Source organism: Oncorhynchus nerka, linkage group LG15 (genome assembly GCF_034236695.1).
Source record: "Oncorhynchus nerka isolate Pitt River linkage group LG15, Oner_Uvic_2.0, whole genome shotgun sequence".
NCBI lineage: Eukaryota > Metazoa > Chordata > Actinopteri > Salmoniformes > Salmonidae > Oncorhynchus > Oncorhynchus nerka.
In genome coordinates, this window is record NC_088410.1 from 66,855,318 (window position 1) to 66,876,478 (window position 21,161).

Genomic DNA, 21,161 nt, shown 5'->3' on the forward strand with positions numbered 1-21,161 from the left:
CTCAATATTGGCAGCGCTGTGAGTATGTCTGTCCTAGATCGCTGTATGGGGGATGAGTATGTCTGTCCTAGATCGCTGTATGGGGGATGAGTATGTCTGTTCCAGATCGCTGTATGGGGGATGAGTATGTCTGTCCTAGATCGCTGTATGGGGGATGAGTATGTCTGTCCTAGATCGCTGTATGGGGGATGAGTATGTCTGTCCTAGATCGCTGTATGCGGGATGAGTATGTCTGTCCTAGATCGCTGTATGGGGGATGAGTATGTCTGTCCTAGATCGCTGTATGGGGGATGAGTATGTCTGTCCTAGATCGCTGTATGGGGGATGAGTATGTCTGTCCTAGATCGCTGTATGGGGGATGAGTATGTCTGTCCTAGATCGCTGTATGGGGGATGAGTATGTCTGTTCCAGATCGCTGTATGGGGGATGAGTATGTCTGTCCTAGATCGCTGTATGGGGGATGAGTATGTCTGTCCTAGATCGCTGTATGGGGGATGAGTATGTCTGTCCTAGATCGCTGTATGGGGGATGAGTATGTCTGTTCCAGATCGCTGTATGGGGGATGAGTATGTCTGTCCTAGATCGCTGTATGCGGGATGAATATGTCTGTCCTAGATCGCTGTATGGGGGATGAATATGTCTGTCCTAGATCGCTGTATGCGGGATGAGTATGTCTGTTCTAGATCGCTGTATGGGGGATGACTATGTCTGTTCTAGATCGCTGTATGCGGGATGAGTATGTCTGTTCTAGATCGCTGTATGGGGGATGAGTATGTCTGTTCTAGATCGCTGTATGCGGGATGAGTATGTCTGTTCCAGATCGCTGTATGCGGGATGAGTATGTCTGTTCTAGATCGCTGTATGCGGGATGAGTATGTCTGTTCTAGATCGCTGTATGCGGGATGAGTATGTCTGTTCTAGATCGCTGTATGGGGGATGAGTATGTCTGTTCTAGATCGCTGTATGCGGGATGAGTATGTCTGTTCTAGATCGCTGTATGCGGGATGAGTATGTCTGTTCTAGATCGCTGTATGGGGGATGAGTATGTATGTTCTAGATCGCTGTATGCGGGATGAGTATGTCTGTTCCAGATCGCTGTATGCGGGATGAGTATGTCTGTTCTAGATCGCTGTATGGGGGATGAGTATGTCTGTTCTAGATCGCTGTATGGGGGATGAGTATGTCTGTTCCAGATCGCTGTATGCGGGATGAGTATGTTTGTTCTAGATCGCTGTATGGGGGATGAGTATGTCTGTTCCAGATCGCTGTATGGGGGATGAGTATGTCTGTTCCAGATCGCTGTATGGGGGATGAGTATGTCTGTTCCAGATCGCTGTATGGGGGATGGGTATGTCTGTTCTAGATCGCTGTATGCGGGATGAGTATGTCTGTTCCAGATCGCTGTATGGGGGATGAGTATGTCTGTTCTAGATCGCTGTATGCGGGATGAGTATGTCTGTTCTAGATCGCTGTATGGGGGATGAGTATGTCTGTTCTAGATCGCTGTATGCGGGATGAGTATGTCTGTTCCAGATCGCTGTATGGGGGATGAGTATTTCTGTTCTAGATCGCTGTATGCGGGATGAGTATGGCTGTTCTAGATCGCTGTATGGGGGATGAGTATGTCTGTTCTAGATCGCTGTATGCGGGATGAGTATGTCTGTTCTAGATCACTGTATGGGGGATGAGTATGTCTGTTCTAGATCGCTGTATGGGGGATGAGTATGTCTGTTCTAGATCGCTGTATGGGGGATGAGTATGTCTGTTCTAGATCGCTGTATGGGGGATGAGTATGTCTGTTCTAGATCGCTGTATGGGGGATGAGTATGTCTGTTCTAGATCGCTGTATGGGGGATGAGTATGTCTGTTCTAGATCGCTGTATGGGGGATGAGTATGTCTGTTTTAGATCGCTGTATGGGGGATGAGTATGTCTGTTCTAGATCGCTGTATGGGGGATGAGTATGTCTGTTCTAGATCGCTGTATGGGGGATGAGTATGTCTGTTCTAGATCGCTGTATGCGGGATGAGTATGTCTGTTCTAGATCGCTGTATGCGGGATGAGTATGTCTGTTCTAGATCGCTGTATGGGGGATGAGTATGTCTGTTCTAGATCGCTGTATGCGGGATGAGTATGTCTGTTCTAGATCGCTGTATGCGGGATGAGTATGTCTGTTCTAGATCGCTGTATGGGGGATGAGTATGTCTGTTCTAGATCGCTGTATGCGGGATGAGTATGTCTGTTCCAGATCGCTGTATGCGGGATGAGTATGTCTGTTCTAGATCGCTGTATGGGGGATGAGTATGTCTGTTCTAGATCGCTGTATGAGGGATGAGTATGTCTGTTCCAGATTGCTGTATGCGGGATGAGTATGTCTGTTCTAGATCGCTGTATGGTGGATGAGTATGTCTGTTCTAGATCGCTGTATGGGGGATGAGTATGTCTGTTCTAGATCGCTGTATGCGGGATGAGTATGTCTGTTCCAGATCGCTGTATGCGGGATGAGTATGTCTGATCTAGATCGCTGTATGGGGGATGAGTATGTCTGTTCTAGATCGCTGTATGAGGGATGAGTATGTCTGTTCCAGATCGCTGTATGCGGGATGAGTATGTCTGTTCTAGATCGCTGTATGGTGGATGAGTATGTCTGTTCCAGATCGCTGTATGGGGGATGAGTATGTCTGTTCCAGATCGCTGTATGGGGTATGAGTATGTCTGTTCTAGATCGCTGTATGCGGGATGAGTATGTCTGTTCCAGATCGCTGTATGGGGGATGAGTATGTCTGTTCTAGATCGCTGTATGCGGGATGAGTATGGCTGTTCTAGATCGCTGTATGGGGGATGAGTATGTCTGTTCTAGATCGCTGTATGCGGGATGAGTATGTCTGTTCTAGATCGCTGTATGAGGGATGAGTATGTCTGTTCTAGATCGCTGTATGGGGGATGATGTCTGTATGTCTGTTCTAGATCGCTGTATGGGGGATGAGTATGTCTGTTCCAGATCGCTGTATGGGGGATGAGTATGTCTGTTCTAGGTCTGATGCTGTATGGGGATGAGTATGTCTGTTCTAGATCGCTGTATGGGGGATGAGTATGTCTGTTCTAGATGCTGTATGGGGGATGAGTATGTCTGTTCTAGATCGCTGTATGGGGGATGAGTATGTCTGTTCTAGATCGCTGTATGGGGGATGAGTATGTCTGTTCTAGATCGCTGTATGGGGGATGAGTATGTCTGTTCTAGATCGCTGTATGGGGGATGAGTATGTCTGTTCTAGATCGCTGTATGGGAGATGAGTATGTCTGTTCTAGATCGCTGTATGGGGGATGAGTATGTCTGTCCTAGATCGCTGTATGCGGGATGAGTATGTCTGTTCCAGATCGTTGTATGGGGGATGAGTATGTCTGTCCTAGATCGCTGTATGCGGGATGAGTATGTCTGTTCTAGATTGCTGTATGGGGGATGAGTATGTCTGTTCTAGATCGTTGTATGGGGGATGAGTATGTCTGTTCCAGATCGCTGTATGGGGGATGAGTATGTCTGTTCTAGATCGCTGTATGGGGGATGAGTATGTCTGTTCTAGATCGCTGTATGGGGGATGAGTATGTCTGTTCTAGATCGCTGTATGGGGGATGAGTATGTCTGTTCTAGATCGCTGTATGGGGGATTGGTATGTCTGTTCTAGATCGCTGTATGGGGGATGAGTATGTCTGTTCTAGATCGCTGTATGGGGGATGAGTATGTCTGTTCTAGATCGCTGTATGGGGGATGAGTATGTCTGTTCTAGATCGCTGTATGGGGGATGAGTATGTCTGTTCTAGATCGCTGTATGGGGGATGAGTATGTCTGTCCTAGATCGCTGTATGCGGGATGAGTATGTCTGTTCCAGATCGCTGTATGGGGGATGAGTATGTCTGTCCTGGATCGCTGTATGCGGGATGAGTATGTCTGTTCTAGATCGCTGTATGGGGGATGAGTATGTCTGTTCTAGATCGCTGTATGGGGGATGAGTATGTCTGTTCTAGATCGCTGTATGGGGGATGAGTATGTCTGTTCCAGATCGCTGTATGGGGGATGAGTATGTCTGTTCCAGATCGCTGTATGGGGGATGAGTATGTCTGTTCCAGATCGCTGTATGGGGGATGAGTATGTCTGTTCCAGATCGCTGTATGGGGGATGAGTATGTCTGTTCCAGATCGCTGTATTGGGGATGAGTATGTCTGTTCCAGATCGCTGTATGGGGGATGAGTATGTCTGTCCTAGATCGCTGTATGCGGGATGAGTATGTCTGTTCCAGATCGCTGTATGGGGGATGAGTATGTCTGTCCTGGATCGCTGTATGCGGGATGAGTATGTCTGTTCTAGATCGCTGTATGGGGGATGAGTATGTCTGTTCTAGATCGCTGTATGGGGGATGAGTATGTCTGTTCTAGATCGCTGTATGGGGGATGAGTATGTCTGTTCCAGATCGCTGTATGGGGGATGAGTATGTCTGTTCCAGATCGCTGTATGGGGGATGAGTATGTCTGTTCCAGATCGCTGTATGGGGGATGAGTATGTCTGTTCCAGATCGCTGTATGGGGGATGAGTATGTCTGTTCCAGATCGCTGTATTGGGGATGAGTATGTCTGTTCCAGATCGCTGTATGGGGGATGAGTATGTCTGTCCTAGATCGCTGTATGCGGGATGAGTATGTCTGTTCTAGATCGCTGTATGGGGGATGAGTATGTCTGTTCTAGATCGCTGTATGGGGGATGAGTATGTCTGTTCCAGATCGCTGTATGGGGGGGACCGTTATGGGAAAAAAACACTTTTCACATGTGACATTTCCACATGTTTTGCACAGGTGAAATCATCTAAAACAATGTGTTTTTCGAAAACTTCACATGTGATGATATTTCACATGAAGTTTCACATGTGATGCCTTGCAATCAAATATAGTTGTTATGATACACACACAGTGCTTTTTAAAATTATTTTTTTACATATTTGACACACTTTGAATATGTTTACAGTAATAACTATTTAACATGTCCTTACCTGGGATTTGAACTCACAAATGCTTGGAACACTGCATTCCGATCATCCTGCTATCCCACCATGTCTATTACTGATTTCACCTTTATTCATACACTTGTGGACTTCAAAGTACATCCCAGCTTCGATAAAAAAATACACTCAAAAAAAGTATTATTTATCATAGGGATTCAGGTGTAACATTAAAGCAGACTAATATGCACCATGTATGATGTTATACAGCTAGACAGAAAACACTCAAATTGAGGAAATAAATCAATGTAAGTGCAGAGATGTATTGAATGCATATACATACTTTGTGGCACAGCAGAAAGGTCAGTGTACCTCACATCCAGAAGATGTGAGTTCAAATTCCAGGTGGAGTCATACTTTAGCTGAATAGCGATAACACATGACATTGCCCATGTAAAACAAGTAACCTCCAGGCTGTGTAAGGGCTATTTGGCCAAGAAAGAGAGTGATGGAGTGCTGCATCAGATGACCTGGGCACCACAATCACCCGACCTCAACCCAATTCAGATGGTTTGGGATGAGTGGGACTGCAGAGTGAAAGAAAAGCAGCCAACAAGTGCTCAGCATATATGGGAACTCCTTCAAGACGGCTGGAAAAGCATTCCAGGTGAAGCTGGTTGAGAGAAAGCCAAGAGTGTGAAAAGCTGTCATCAATGCAAAGGGTAGCTACTTCGAAGAATCTGAAATATTATTTTAATTTGATTTGTTTAACCCTTTTTTGGTTACTACATGATTCCATGTGTATTATTTCATCGTTTTGACATCTTCACTATTATTCTACAATGTAGAAAATAGTGAAAATAAAGAAAACCCCTGGAATGAGTAGGTGTGTCCAAACTTTTAACTGGTACTGTACATGTGCGGAGAATCTAGCATAATAGTAAAATTTTCTACCCAATACATTCAATTTAATGCTCGATTCGTAACAATTTGGGAGGTGGGAATTTACCAGTTGTGAAGTCGTAAATACCAGTTGGATGCATTCATGTGCTTTGAACTTGTTGAGAAATGCTGATTGCCTAATGGCCAACAAGCTGCATTAACCATAAACTAAAAGTACAGCTATCATGCTTGTAAGCAAATTACTGTGTTCAAAATTCATATTAATATATTGCTTTTTATTAATAATGTTTTTGCATTTTTCCTTCCGAAAATTATGTTATAAATGTAATTTCCTTAGTATCTGACGTCAGAGGTCAGCATGTGGGAGAAGTGGGAGCTCAGGATGATAGACAAGATTGACAGTAGTAATTACCAGTTGGGGGGCTGTTCAAGTGGATTTCTCTCAGTTTTATGTGTTAATTCCCACTTCCAAAAGAAAAGGAGAGCTGCACACCCAGATACAATAATTTTATAAACTAATAACCAACGTTTCGACAGACAAGCTGTCTTCATCAGGGTATAAATTCCCACTTCCCACTTGGTTAAGAACACACGCTGCGTTCATGTCAGTAGAGGCTCCTCAGAGGAGGAAGGGGAGGACCATCTTCCTCAGTGAATTTGATAAAACATTAAAATGGTAAAACATTTAAGAAGTTATACTTTTCAGATAAAACTATACTAAACGTCACCACATTATTTATTAAAACACACTATTTTTCAAAGAAGGTCAACAGTAGCCTCAACCGGAGGACAGCTGGCGTCAGTCCTCCTCTGGGTACATTGACTTCTATACAAAACCTAGGAAGCTCATGGTTCTCAGCCCCTTCGATAGACAGACTTACACAGTAATTATGACAACTTCTGGAAGACATCCTGCAATCTATCAGAGCTCTTGCAGCATGAACTGACATATTATCCACCCAATCAAAGGATCAGAAAATTCATCTAGTACTGACAGCATAAGCTACAGCTGGCTAGCACTGCAGTGCATAAAATGTGGTGAATATTTGACTTAAAGAGAGAGAAAGATAAAAGTTGATTCGTTTTGAACATCTACATTTTGTCCAAAATGAAGGAGAAGCAAGAGAGAAATATATAAAGAGAGAAATTGTCTTTCTTTTTCACTTTAAGTTTTACTTACTTAGCTAGCAAATGCAGCTTGCGAGTTTAACCTACTGAAACACCCTGCTCAAACAGAGGGATGCTATGTTAGCTAGCTGGCTAAGACTATCCAACACAACACTGGAACTCTTCCAAGTCAAGGTAAGCTTTTGGTTTTACAAATGTATTGCCACCAAGCCCACCGGTGCAACTGCTTACACTGTAACGTTACTTCATGATTGTAGCACATTTACTAACCCGTTAGTTCTATTAGCTATGCTGACTATGACGTTACTTTAGCTAATATGGTGACAACAATGTAGGATGTGTGTTGTGCAAGAGGTGAGAGGAGGAGAGCGCATGTCAGAGGTAAAAATAAAAATAAAAACTTATATGGAAGCAATCAAAACAAAACGGCGTTAAACATACTTGAATTTATCCAATAGAAACCCTTGTTTGAAATTGTTGGACTAATGATTACATCCTATATCAGCAAGATGCAGGCAAGTGTGCAAGGCGGTATGGAATTTCACACTCAAATTTGTCTCTCGACCTGTGTGCACCTACGTTATGAACTTTCCGTCATACGCTGTCAGTTCTGCAATTGTTGTAAGAACTTGTGACAATAAAGAGCTGCAGTGTGACAAGGTTGCTGTGCATTTTCCAGTAGCTTAATGGCAGCTGGTTGACAAGAAGTTCATTTTCAATAACTTACTGTAAACAAGTTGCAAGCGGGTTCTTGTAAAATTCACAGTAACTTACCTGTAGCTAACCCATTACACTCACTGACCTGAGGGTCTGGTAGGCACGTGAGTATACTCCTGAGACCTGCAATTATTTGGGGTGAAAAAACATGTTACCAAGATTTGAATTTATGTGCAAAATTGTCCTCCGTAGTGATCATTAGGATGTAAATATGAAAAATTGTACATTTACAGTCAATGGGTACAGTAGGTGAAAAACATAGTTGCGGAATCCAGGTGTCACGACTTCCGCCGAAGTCGGGTCCTCTCCCTATTCGGGTGGCGCTCGGCGGTCGGCGTCGCCGGTCTTCTAGCCATCATCGATCCACTTTTCATTTTCCATGTGTTTTGTCTTGTTTTTCCTCACACCTGGTTTCAACTCCCTCAATTACTTGTTGTGTACTTAACCCACTGTTCCCCCCACGTGTATCCCCTCTCACAGGCGGAGACGGCGGCTATGGAAACATATGTCTCCGAATCCCTGCATCAGGTGTACATTCGGTCCTCCACTTCACCCGCCTTCTCAAGTTTCTTTTTTGTGAAGAAGGAGGGAGGTCTGCGCCCGTGTATTGACTACCGAGGCCTAAATCAGATCACTGTGAGGTACAGTTACCCGCTACCTCTTATCTACCTCGCTTCTTCACCAAACTAGATCTCAGGAGTGCTTACAATCTGATGCATATCCGGGAGGAAGACGAGTGGAAGACAGCGTTCAGTACTCCCTCAGGGCATTATGAGTACCTCGTCATGCCGTACAGGTTGATGAATGCTCCATCAGTCTTCCAAGCCTTTGTAGACGAGATTTTCAGGGACCTGCACGGGCAGGGTGTAGTGGTGTATATTGATGACATTCTGATATACTCTGCTACATGCGCCGAGCGTGTGTCCCTGGTGCGCAGGGTGCTTGGTCGACTGTTGGAGCATGACCTGTATGTCAAGGCTGAAATATGCCTGTTCTTCCAGCAGTCCGTCTCCTTCCTAGGGTACCGCATTTCCACCTCGGAGGTGGAGATGGAGAGTGACCGCATTTCAGCCGTGCGTAATTGGCCGACTCCCCCCACAGAAAAAGGAAGTGCAGCGGTTCCTGGGGTTTGCCAATTACTACCGGAGGTTTGTCCGGGGTTTTGGTCAGGTAGCGGCTTCCATTACCTCACTGCTGAAGGGGGGCCCGGTACGTTTGCAGTGGTCGGCTGAGGTGGACAGGGCTTTTGGTCACCTGAGGGCTATGTTTACCTTGGCTCCCGTGCTGGCCCATCCGGATCCCTCTTTGGCGTTCATAGTGGAGGTGGACTGGGATAGGAGCCATGCTCTCTCAGTGCTCAGGTACGCCACCGAAGCTCCGCCCCTGTGCCTTCTTCTTGAAGAAGCACAGCCCGGCGGAGCGAAACTATGACGTGGGGGACCGGGAGCTGTTGACTGTCGTCAAGGCTCTGAAGGCGTGGAGACATTGGCTTGAGGGGGCTAAACACCCTTTTCTCATCTGGACTGACCACCGCAATCTGGAGGACATCCGGGCAGCGAGGAGACTGAACCCTCGCCAGGCAAAGTGGGCCATGTTTTTCACCCATTTTGTTTTTTCCCTTTCCTATAGACCATGTTCCCAAAACGTGAAGGCAGATGCACTGCCCCGACTGTATGACACAGAGGAGCTGCCCATGGATCCCACCCCCATACTCCCGGCCTCCTGCCTGGTGGCGCCGGTAGTGTGGGAGCTGGACGCGGACATTGAGCAGGCGTTACATGCAGAGCCAGCTCCCCTCCAGTGTCCTGCTGGGCGTCTGTACGTTCCGTCTGCTATCCATGACCGGTTGATCTATTGGGCCCACACGTCACCCTCCTCTGGTCATCCTGGGATTGTTCGGACGGTGCGCTGTTTGGTTGGGAAGTACTGGTGGCCTACCTTGGCCAAGGACGTGAGGTTATATGTTTCCTCCTGCTCGGTGTGCACCCAGTGTAAGGCTCCTAGGCACCTGCCCAGAGGGAAGCTACACCCATTACCCGTTCCACAGCGGCCTTGGTCGCACCTGTCGGTGCATTTTCTTACCGACCACCCCCCTCACAGGAAAACACCACGATCCTGGTCGTTGTGGATCGGTTCTCTAAGTCCGGCCGTCTCCTCCCTCTACTCTGTCTCCCTATGGCCCTATGGACTGCGGAGGCCTTGTTTACGCACATCTTCCGGCACTACGGGGTGCCTGAGGATATAATGCCTGTCAAGGTCCCCAGTTCACTTCGAGGGTCTGGAAGGCGTTCATGGAAGGCTTGGGGGTATCGATCAGCATTACCTCTGGGTTTCATCCCGAGAGTAATGGGAAGGTGGAGAGTGAACCAGGATGTGGGCAGGTTTCTGCGGTCGTATTGCCAGGATCGGCCGGGGGAGTGGGCAGCGTTCGTGCCCTGGGCCGAGATGGCTCAGAACTCGCTCCGCCACTCCTCCACTAACCTCTCCCCCTTCCAGTGCGTACTGGGGTAAAGCCGGTTCTGGCGCCTTGGCATCAGAGTCAGACCGAGGCTCCTGTGGTGAATGACTGGTTCAGGCGCGGGGAGGAGATATGGGACATCGCAGAAAGCCAGCGCAGACCGTCACCTCAGTGAGGCCCCGGTGTTCGGCACCGGGTGACCGGGTCTGGCTCTCGACCCGGAACCTGCCCTTAGCTTACCCTGCCGGAAGCTGGGACCGCGGTTTGTGGGGCCATTTAAATTCCTGAGGAGAGTGAACGAGGTTTGTTATAGGTTATAGCTTCCCCCTGATTACCGTATTAACCCCTCGTTCCATGTGTCGCTCCTCAGGCCGGTGGTGGTTGGCCTGCTCCAGGAGTCTGAGGTGCGGGAGGTTCCTCCGCCCCCTCTGGACATCGAGGGCGCCCCGGCGTACTCCGTTCGCTCTATTCTGGATTCGAAGCGTCGCACATTTGTGCCCATGTATCTTGTTGTTCTGGATGCCGTTGGTTTTACTAAATAAATCTCTGGTTATCACCCAGTTCTGCTCTCCTGCGCCTGACTTCACTGCCACCAATTACGCACCACGCTACACCAGGTGTCTTATTGAATGTGAAAAAAGTATTGCACAGTCCTGACAACTCACTTAACTATGCCTGAGATTTTCACTTACTAGAAACAATGTGAATACCAAACTACCAAATACCAAATACAAACATTATAATAATTACTGTACACACACTTCTTTTCAAATTTCCATAGAATGTGCTAAGTTTGACAGCCATTTCGTTAAGAACCAGGAAGATAACGTGGCCAAGGTCTCTCCCCCACACATGTGAGGTACGGACCAAGAACTGATGTCCACTAGAGAGGACAACAATGAATTGCTGAGTATTACAATGACAAACTAAATATTGTATGGCTGTTTTGTGGTACTTATGTCAGCCTTTAACAAGGCTGCAGAACTGACAGTTTTGTGTTTATGAAAATAATGCAGCAGAGTACATTAACTTGGATGACACACCTTATTAATGGGAGACAAAAAGTGTTAGCTAAAAGCTACATCTCCAAAAAGCTACACCTGCAATCTTCTGCCGCTGCTACAGTATGCTGCCAATCAGCAGGTGATGTGCATGTTGTCAACAGAAGAGCCAGTGAAGGTACAGTAGGTTACTGGAAAGTATTGTTAGTAGCAGTGTGTGTCTTGTAGGTTACTGGCAATATTTTGCCAGTATTAATGTGAATTTTACAATGACTTACTAGGTAAGAAATGTACTTTACTTACAAAGTTTGCAGAAGAGGCAGTATCAAAAGAAGTGCATAATTTGCATCGCCATAACCAACTGCTACAACACTTCCACTGACGGTTGGCACAAATGCACATTTATTTGACCATGCCCCGAAATATGCTAATATTCCCTACTAGTATATTTCCCCCACTTACAGTTAAAGTCAGAAATTTACATACACCTTAGCCAAATACATTTAAACTAGTTTTTCACAATTCCTGACATTTAATCCTAGTAAAAATTCCCTAGGATCACCACTTTATTTTAAGAATGTGAAATTATTTATTTCAGCTTTCATTTCTTTCATCACATTCCCAGTGGGTCAGAAGTTGACATACACTCAATTAGTATTTGGTAGCATTGCTTTTAAATTGTTTAACTTGGGTCAAACGTTTTGGGTAGCATTCCACAAGCTTCCCACAATAAGTTGGGTGAATTTTGGCCCATTCCTCCTGACAGAGCTGGTGTAACTGAGTCAGGTTTGTAGGCCTCCTTGCTCGCACACACTTTTTCAGTTCTGCCCACACATTTTCTATAGGATTGAGGTCAGGGCTTTGTGATGGCCACACCAATACCTTGACTTTGCTGTCCTTAAGCCATCTCGCCACAAATTAGGAAGTATGCTTGTTGTCATTGTCCATTTGGAAGACCCATTTGTGACCAAGCTTTAACTTTAACTGATGTCTTGAGATGATGCTTCAATATATCCACATAATTTTCCTACCTCATGATGCCATCTATTTTGTGAAGTGCACCAGTCCCTCCTTCCTCAAAGCACCCCCACAACATGATGCTGCCACCCCCGTGTTTCACGGTTGGGATGGTGTTCTTTGGCTTCAAGCCTCCCCCTTTTCCTCCAAACATAACAATGGTCATTATGGCCAACTAGTTCTATTTTTGTTTCATCAGACCAGAGGACATTTCTCCAAAAAGTATGATCTTTGTCCCCATGTGCAGTTGCAAACCGTAGTCTGGCTTTTTTTATGGCAGTTTTGGATCAGTGGCTTCTTCCTTGCTGAGCGGCCTTTCAGGTTATGTCAATATAGGACTTGTTTTACTGTGGATATGGATACTTTTGTCGCTGTTTCCTCCAGCATCTTCACAAGGTCCTTTGCTGTTGTTCTGGGATTGATTTGCAGTTTTCGCACCAAAGTATGTTAATCTCTAGTAGACAGAACGCGTCTCCTTCCTGAGCGGTATGACGGCTGTGTGGTCCCATGGTGTTTATACTTGCATACTATTGTTTGTACAGATGAACATGGTACCTTCAGTCGTTTGGAAATTGCTCCCAAGGATGAACCAGACTTGTGGAGGTCTACATTGTTTTTCTGAGGTCTTGGCTGATTTCTTTTGATTTTCCCATGATGTCAAGCAAAGAGGCACTGAGTTTGATAGTAGGCCTTGAAATACATCTACAGGTACACCTCCAATTGACTCAAATGATGTCAATTAGCCTATCAGAAGCTTCTAAAGCCATGACATCATTTTCTGGAATTTTCCAAGCTGTTTAAAGGCACAGTCAACTTAGTGTATGTATCACACTGGAATTGTGATACAGTAAACTATAAGTGAAATAATATGTATGTAAACAATTGTTGGAAAAATTACTTGTGTCATGCACAAAGTAGATGCCCTAACCGACTTGCCAAAATTATAGGTTGTTAACATCTAATTGTGAAGTGGTTGAAAAACTAGTTTTAATGACTCTAACCTAAGTGTATGTAAACTTTCGACTTCAAATGTATATTTCAAAGCGCACTATGCACACAATGCCCCATAAAGATAAAGCAAAAACATGTTTTATTTATTTTTGCAAATATATTAAAATAAAATAATCTTCAATATCACATTTACATAAGTATTCAGACCCTTTGTTGAAGCCCCTTTGGAAGTTATTACAGCCTCAAGTCTTATTGGGTATGACGCTACAAGCTTGGAACACCTGTATTTGTGGAGTTTATCCCATTATTCTCTGCAGATCCTCTTCAGCTCTGTCAGTTTGGATGGGGAGCGTTGCTGCACAGCTATTTTCAGGTCTCTCCAGAGATCGGGTTCAAGTCCAGGCTCTGGCTGGGCCACTTAAGGACATTCAGGGACTTTTCCCGAAGCCACTCCTGCGTTGTCTTTGCCGTGTCCCTGTCACTGAAAAACATCCCCACAGCACCTCCCTGACCAAGACCCTTCTCACCCATTTGCTCAGTTTGGCTGGACGGCCAGCTCTAGGAAGAGTCTTGGTGGTTCCAAACTTCTTCCATTTAAGAATGATGGAGACCACTGCGTTCTTGGGGACTTTCAATGCTGCAAACATGTCCCTCGACACAATCCTGTCTCGGAGCTCTATGGACAATTCCTTTAACCGCATGGCTTGGTTTTTGCTCTGACATGCACCGTCAACTGTGGGATGTTATATGGACAGGTGTATGCCTTTCCAAATCATGTACAATCAATTGAATTTACCACAGGTGGACTCCAAGTTGCAGAAACATCTCAATGACGATCAATGGAAACAGGATGCACCTGAACTCAATTTTGAGTCTCATAGCAAAGGGTTTGAAAACTTACTGTACGTAAATAAGGTATTTATGTCTGTTATTTTTAATACATTTGCAAACATTAAAAATAACTGTTTTTGCTTTGTCTCAATGGGGTATTATGTGTAGATTGATGAGGGGAGAAAAACTATTTAATCCATTTTAGAATAAGGCTGTAACAACAAAATGTGGAAAAAGTGAAGGTGTCTGAATACTTTCCAAATGCACTGGTGGCAGGAACTTCAGGTAGCTAGCAACCAAGAGGCTGTGAGTTCAAATCCCAAGTGAGGTTGAGTCCCAAGTAATCAACATACAGCATCATACTGTCCTTTCACATTAACACCTTCATTTAGTTGTAAAAATACAGTGTCATGGTATCACATGTTGAGATTTTGCATCTCCATGTTGTCACATGTATTTCACACGAGACCGTGTTTTCACATGTTCAGCTGATGTCACATGTAGTTTCACGGTATCACATGTTGATATTTTGCATCTCCATGTTGTCACATGTATTTCACATTCATTTCACATGAGATCATGTGCTTACATGTGCTAACATGTCACGTGTAGTGTTATGTTATCACATGTTGCTTCACATGTTATCACATTTACTTCACATTGAATCACATGAGATCACGTGTAGATAATCTGAAATTCGTGTGTTTTTTCTGTGTGGGAAAAAGACCTGGGCTGAGTTTTACATAAAGTCCTGGTGTGTGTGGGTTTGGATCACGCGGCTCGGCTGCGGGGGTAGTCTGGTTTGGGCAGAACTCTGAGGATGTGGAGGTGGTAGATTTGGCTGCTGCTGAGGCTACCACTGTACCTCAGGCTAAACTGGCACCAAAACTGTAAATTGTTGAACATCATCCAATGTTTAGGCTTCAAGTGCAGATACTCCCCACACTCATGTGCGCACACGCAATGCAGTAGCAAGTGCACACACAGACGCATGCACGTAGACACACACACACACATCATTAACTACTAAAGACCATCACAGAGATTAGCACGCAGTATTTCGGCAGTATAAATATGTCTATTATCCCTACATAGAGGCTTAATTATAGATGGATTAATTAAACTGTGTGTATGTGTGTGTGTGTGTGGGGAGGGGGGGGGGGGTCCCCTGCTGTAAGATGAGACCTCTATGGGACAGGGAGGTACAGGTATGTGTCACCGCTCTACTCCAATCATGATTACATAACAGGGAGATCCTGACTCATGACAGAACTGGGGAATTCCTCACCTTACACAACTCTGTGGGTGTGTGGAACTCAGCTTCCGACTCTGACTCTGGGGTGCAGAACATGGAGGTAAATTTAGCATGTGGAGATTACATTTTGGGCGATGGCTTCCTGATGGATCTGGCTCCACACAGCTGACTCCCCCAGCTCTGCACTGACATACATGGCGCTAATTCTCTAATAGGTCACAGCTAGCTCGAGGTCACAGAGGCAGAGGTAAATGGCACCATATTCCTTTTTAGTGCACTTCTTTTGACCAGAGCCCATAGAGGGAGCCTATATAGGGACTAGGGTGCCATTTGGGACATAAGCATGGTTACTGGGAACAATCACACCCAGAGGGTCCATGATGTACTTTTTGACTCCTCTGCCTTTGACTCGTGGCACTACTATCTCTTCTATAGTATTTATACCGAGTCTCTTGGGTAAGTTAATGAGACTCGCTCTGTGGTAATGTGATCAGTGATTCATTGTTTGATTAAATTGACTGGAGAGGGAACCCTGTCATAGTGGTGCACGTAATGACCCTTTGCGTTGTTATGAAAGCCCAGCCATTCAATTCCTAATGCTAATGACCCCCAGCCAATAGGATACTTACGTAAATCCCCACAGGGACAGTTAATACCACCCAGCACCACTACAGACAGACATAGCATGAGTCTCAAATGACAATCTATTCTCTATATAGTGGACTACTTTTGAACAGATCCCTATGGGCCCTGGTCAAAAGTAGTGCACTCGGGAATAGGGTGCCATCTGGGTCACAACCATAGACACAGGCGCCTGTCCTCAGAGCTGGGCTTTAAACTTAATGTGTGTTTGTGTGCATATCGGGGGTGTTAGATGAAAGCTGAAGACAAGTATATTTGATCTAACTTATCTGATCTTTAGTGGCATCCATCAGCGCTGCTCGCATGTTTAGGTTTCTCTCTCTGCAGACCAACATTGCTGAAACAGAGTATGGAAACCACAACACACTCCATGTATAGATAACACAGGGCCGGGGGGTTGAGGGGCTTATTTTCTTCCTTTTTGTCTGTTTGTTTCAGGTAGGGAGAGAGGGGGGATTCTAAAAGTGGACTGGTGAAAGGATGGCGGAATGGAGGGAGAGAGGGGGGATTCTAAAAGTGGACTGGTGAAAGGATGGCGGAATGGAGGGAGAGAGGGGGATTCTAAAAGTGGACTGGTGAAAGGATGGCGGAATGGAGGGAGAGAGGGGGATTCTAAAAGTGGACTGGTGAAAGGATGGCGGAATGGAGGGAGAGAGGGGGATTCTAAAAGTGGACTGGTGAAAGGATGGCGGAATGGAGGGAGAGAGGGGGATTCTAAAAGTGGACTGGTGAAAGGATGGCGGAATGGAGGGAGAGAGGGGGATTCTAAAAGTGGACTGGTGAAAGGATGGCGGAATGGAGGGAGAGAGGGGGATTCTAAAAGTGGACTGGTGAAAGGATGGCGGAATGGAGGGAGAGAGGGGGATTCTAAAAGTGGACTGGTGAAAGGATGGCGGAATGGAGGGAGAGAGGGGGATTCTAAAAGTGGACTGGTGAAAGGATGGCGGGATGGAGGGAGAGAGGGGTGATTCTAAAAGTTTACTGGTGAAAGGATGGCGGGATGGAGGGAGAGAGGGGGGATTCTAAAAGTGGACTGGTGAAAGGATGGCGGGATGGAGGGAGAGAGGGGTGATTCTAAAAGTTTACTGGTGAAAGGATGGCGGGATGGAGGGAGAGAGGGGTGATTCTAAAAGTGGACTGGTGAAAGGATGGCGGAATGGAGGGAGAGAGGGGGATTCTAAAAGTGGACTGGTGAAAGGATGGCGGAATGGAGGGAGAGAGGGGGATTCTAAAAGTGGACTGGTGAAAGGATGGCGGAATGGAGGGAGAGAGGGGGGATTCTAAAAGTGGACTGGTGAAAGGATGGCGGAATGGAGGGAGAGAGGGGGGATTCTAAAAGTGGACTGGTGAAAGGATGGCGGGATGGAGGGAGAGAGGGGTGATTCTAAAAGTTTACTGGTGAAAGGATGGCGGGATGGAGGGAGAGAGGGGTGATTCTAAAAGTTTACTGGTGAAAGGATGGCGGGATGGAGGGAGAGAGGGGTGATTCTAAAAGTGGACTGGTGAAAGGATGGCGGAATGGAGGGAGAGAGGGGTGATTCTAAAAGTGGACTGGTGAAAGGATGGCGGAATGGAGGGAGAGAGGGGTGATTCTAAAAGTGGACTGGTGAAAGGATGGCGGAATGGAGGGAGAGGAAGAGGTGTGACTTGTCAGTGTGGGCTGCATGTAGAGTCACTAAAGTGGGACATACAGCTTGTCCCTCTCTTCTTCCACCCTCCTCTACCTCTCCTCTCCTCTCCTGTTCTCCTCTCTCTCTCCACTGCATTGCGGAGGTGCAGACCCAGAAATGTCAAGCTAATGTCATGAGGATGTATTTGCTCTTTTTTTCTCAATCTCTTTCTTTCCTCTCTTTCTCTTTCACAGCTCCAGTTCTATGACTCTTTAAGTATCTGTAAATGGGTTAAACCACCTCCTACATCCCTACTGATGATGCTTTCTCTTTTTGAACATAAAGCAGCAGAAAAAAACACATTTGGGTAATACTTGACACACAGGAAGACGAGGGTGTATATGGTAACCAATGGCAATATGAGTTTCAGAACTGCATTTGAAGCTAGTGCACAGACACACACGGCTCTTTCGCCTCTCTGGTGAGTGCCTTAGAAAGCTTATCCTTGCTATCACGTGTGTGTCAACGTGAATTTGGCCATGAGTTCACACAAGGCAGCTCTCACTTTGTCATCCTCTAAGGTCAGAAGGAATATGTTTACTTCCTTATAGATATTTGAGCAATCTTTAACAGTTTGCTGTGCATTTGAGAGACAATAGCCTGAGAGACAATTAGAGCTGAGGGCAGCTGACCTTATTGAGCTGTTCTATTCTGTGGCATTGATGAGTCGCATGCTTCGCTCTCTGTGCCTCATGCCTGGGGCATGTGTGTATGTGTGTGTGTGTGTTTGGGTTATGACGCTGCTACAGTACCATCCCACTATAACAGCGTATCCTCCCACCCTCGACCTCCATCCTAAAACAAGCAGTGTACTCAACACTCAGTCAGTGTCAGTAATGAGGACACAGAGAAAAACTAAGATGACTACAGATGTAGAATCTTAATTTGATCACTCTTTTTGTTACTGAGAATTTTCCTGCGCCTTACATAAATTCACAAAAAACCCTCACTAACACAAAAATATTGCCTGCAGAAACAGGATTTGAACATTTACTCCATAATGTTGCTTGATTGATGGTTAACAGTCAAGGATGGTCAGATAAATGCACTTTTAACAATATTGCACTTTTCATGTAACCTAATTTTAGCCAGCTAACCATCAATCAAGCAACATTATGGACTAAATGTTCAAATCCTGTTTCTGCAGGCAATATTTAATATTATTTTGCTGCGACAATACAAATTAAGAGCCTACATCTGTATTAGAACTGACCTCCCTCTTCTCTCTTTTTAGGTCTCACTTCTCCACCCCACTACTTCTTACTTGTACAGACATCACAATTGTTATATCGCCTTGTTTATTATTGTCCTGTCCCATCTCTATTGTGATGATCACTAATCTCTCACATTCAGTGTTTCCTTTGAGACAGTTTGGGCGCATGGAATACAAAAATGGCATTTTTGGTATTGATACAATATAGACTAAAGAACAGATGGCCAATAGGGGCCAGAATTAGAATACTGAAGGTATTATAGGCTGATAAAGAAAAGAAAAACAGTCAAGGATGGTCAGATAAATGTCATATTATTACCTGGCACTTCCCTCTTTGATCATGTACATGCCTGCCTCATGATTGATACATCTGCTGAGCACATGATCAGTACTGTGAATAATAACTGAAGTACAGTAACAGCATCAACAGTAGCTATTAGCACAACCTAGTTGCTAATGAAGTGTTTACAAAACCCCCAAGCCGGATAATAGGAACAGGAGCAGCAGGTACCAGGGGAGGGGTTTGTATCTAGAGAGGGAAGAACTGGAGCAAATGAATGGTAATTAGTCAAAAAGAGTAGGAATCACTGGAGTGGTATGCAGTATGAGTAGAGCATGGAGTTTTTCTTGCTCAGATCTGGAAAAAACCCTGGCCCTATGTAATAGGTATGAGTAAGTATGATGAAACCTGCATGAACTAAAGAGGACCTAACCAAAAGCCTTACAACTGAGAAACAGGATACGTTGTGAAACAGAAAGAGAGATAGACAAAAAATAATGAGGAAGAGTTGAAATAATGGGGGATACTGTTGAAGAAAGTAACGAGAAAGAGAGGGACCCTGGGAGAGGGAAAGAAGGAGAGCACTGGATGATGAAGGATCCAGCCTATATAGAACAAGGTGTCTGCAACTTTCAGTTACCCCAGAAAACAAACTTTCCCCCCTCACTATTCTGGGTCAGGAAGCCTCAAGGGAGAGGTAAGGAACAGAGCAGTGCTGCCATTTCTCCTGCCCTACTCTCCTATACTGCACACTGCTGTCTGTCTGTATCACCCAGGCCCTGCTGCTCGCTCTGCTGAAGCCCTCACAGTGATCTGAAACCAGATACATTGCACTTCTGCTTTATTAGTGCAGTTACAGTTATACACAGACACAGTTCAAATACGTGTGGGAGTATAAATAGCCCACAGAGACTTTAGTTTATTTTTGAGTATTTTGTATTTTTCCTTTTTGTACATATTTATGTTCTCATCATCATCTGAACAAATAATGATCCACTTGGACAACCAAGAGTTGAAGAGAGACAGTGCTGGTCCTGGACCACAGTAAGGTTGCCGTCTCCCTGAGCACATGTACAGTACATTCAGGTGAACAGCACACTATTCTCATGCTTAAGTTCAAAGTCAGAATGCGCACTTTTAGTGTTTTTTGTTATTTTACTACTGTAATGTCAATGTCTCTCCCGAGCCCGTACGGGAGTTGTAGCGATGAGACAAGATAGTAGCTACTAAACAATTGGATACCATGAAATTGGGGAGAAAAAGGGGTAAAATTAACAAATTTAAAAATTACTGAAGATTTTGGGAACTTTGGTAAATTACCAGTAGCTTTGCAACCCTAGCACAGGGTAATTAGAAGAAATCACACAAACTGACACATGCAAAGGATATCCGACCTTAGTCACTTTACTTGTCTGAGAAACCCCCATGGTTTGAAATAAATAACTCATCCAGTACAAAGTCCACTACAGTAGTTATGGCTAATAGCAGGGTTTCACATCAGGGAAACCACTCTCATTATAAAGCTGAGCTGTGGCTTGATACAAATAGGAATTTGACATGTTATGTAACTTAATGTTGAAGTCTCTTTTTTGTCATTGATCTGATATAACTGATATATCCATGGTTAGCTAACTCCAGGCACTGGGCTTAGTGAGTTTGGCACAGGTCGACCAAGACACAGGATTAAAGAATAACATTTAGGAGAAGAGTGCACTTACATTCCACTTTCAGTTCCATTCTCATTTTATCAGTGCAAATAAAGCAAAACAATATTTGCCTATCAAAATCTATATGTATTTAAATGAACTAGTTGCTGTATGCAAGGCCATTTCAGAAAATACAGTACATGACAAAAATGCATAGCAAAGAAACACACTAATTGCAAAAAAAACAAGACATATCATTTAATCACAATGTTGTTTTTAACGTTCGTTTCAGGACTGAAGCCCAGCTGAGCATTCTATGCAATGCAGTCTAAATACACACGTGTAAAAAAAGGTGCTATCTAGAACCTAAAAGGGTTCTTCGACTGTCCCCATAGGAGAACACTTTGAATAACCCTTTTTGGTTCCAGGCAGAACCCTTTTGGTTCCATGTAGGACCCTTTCC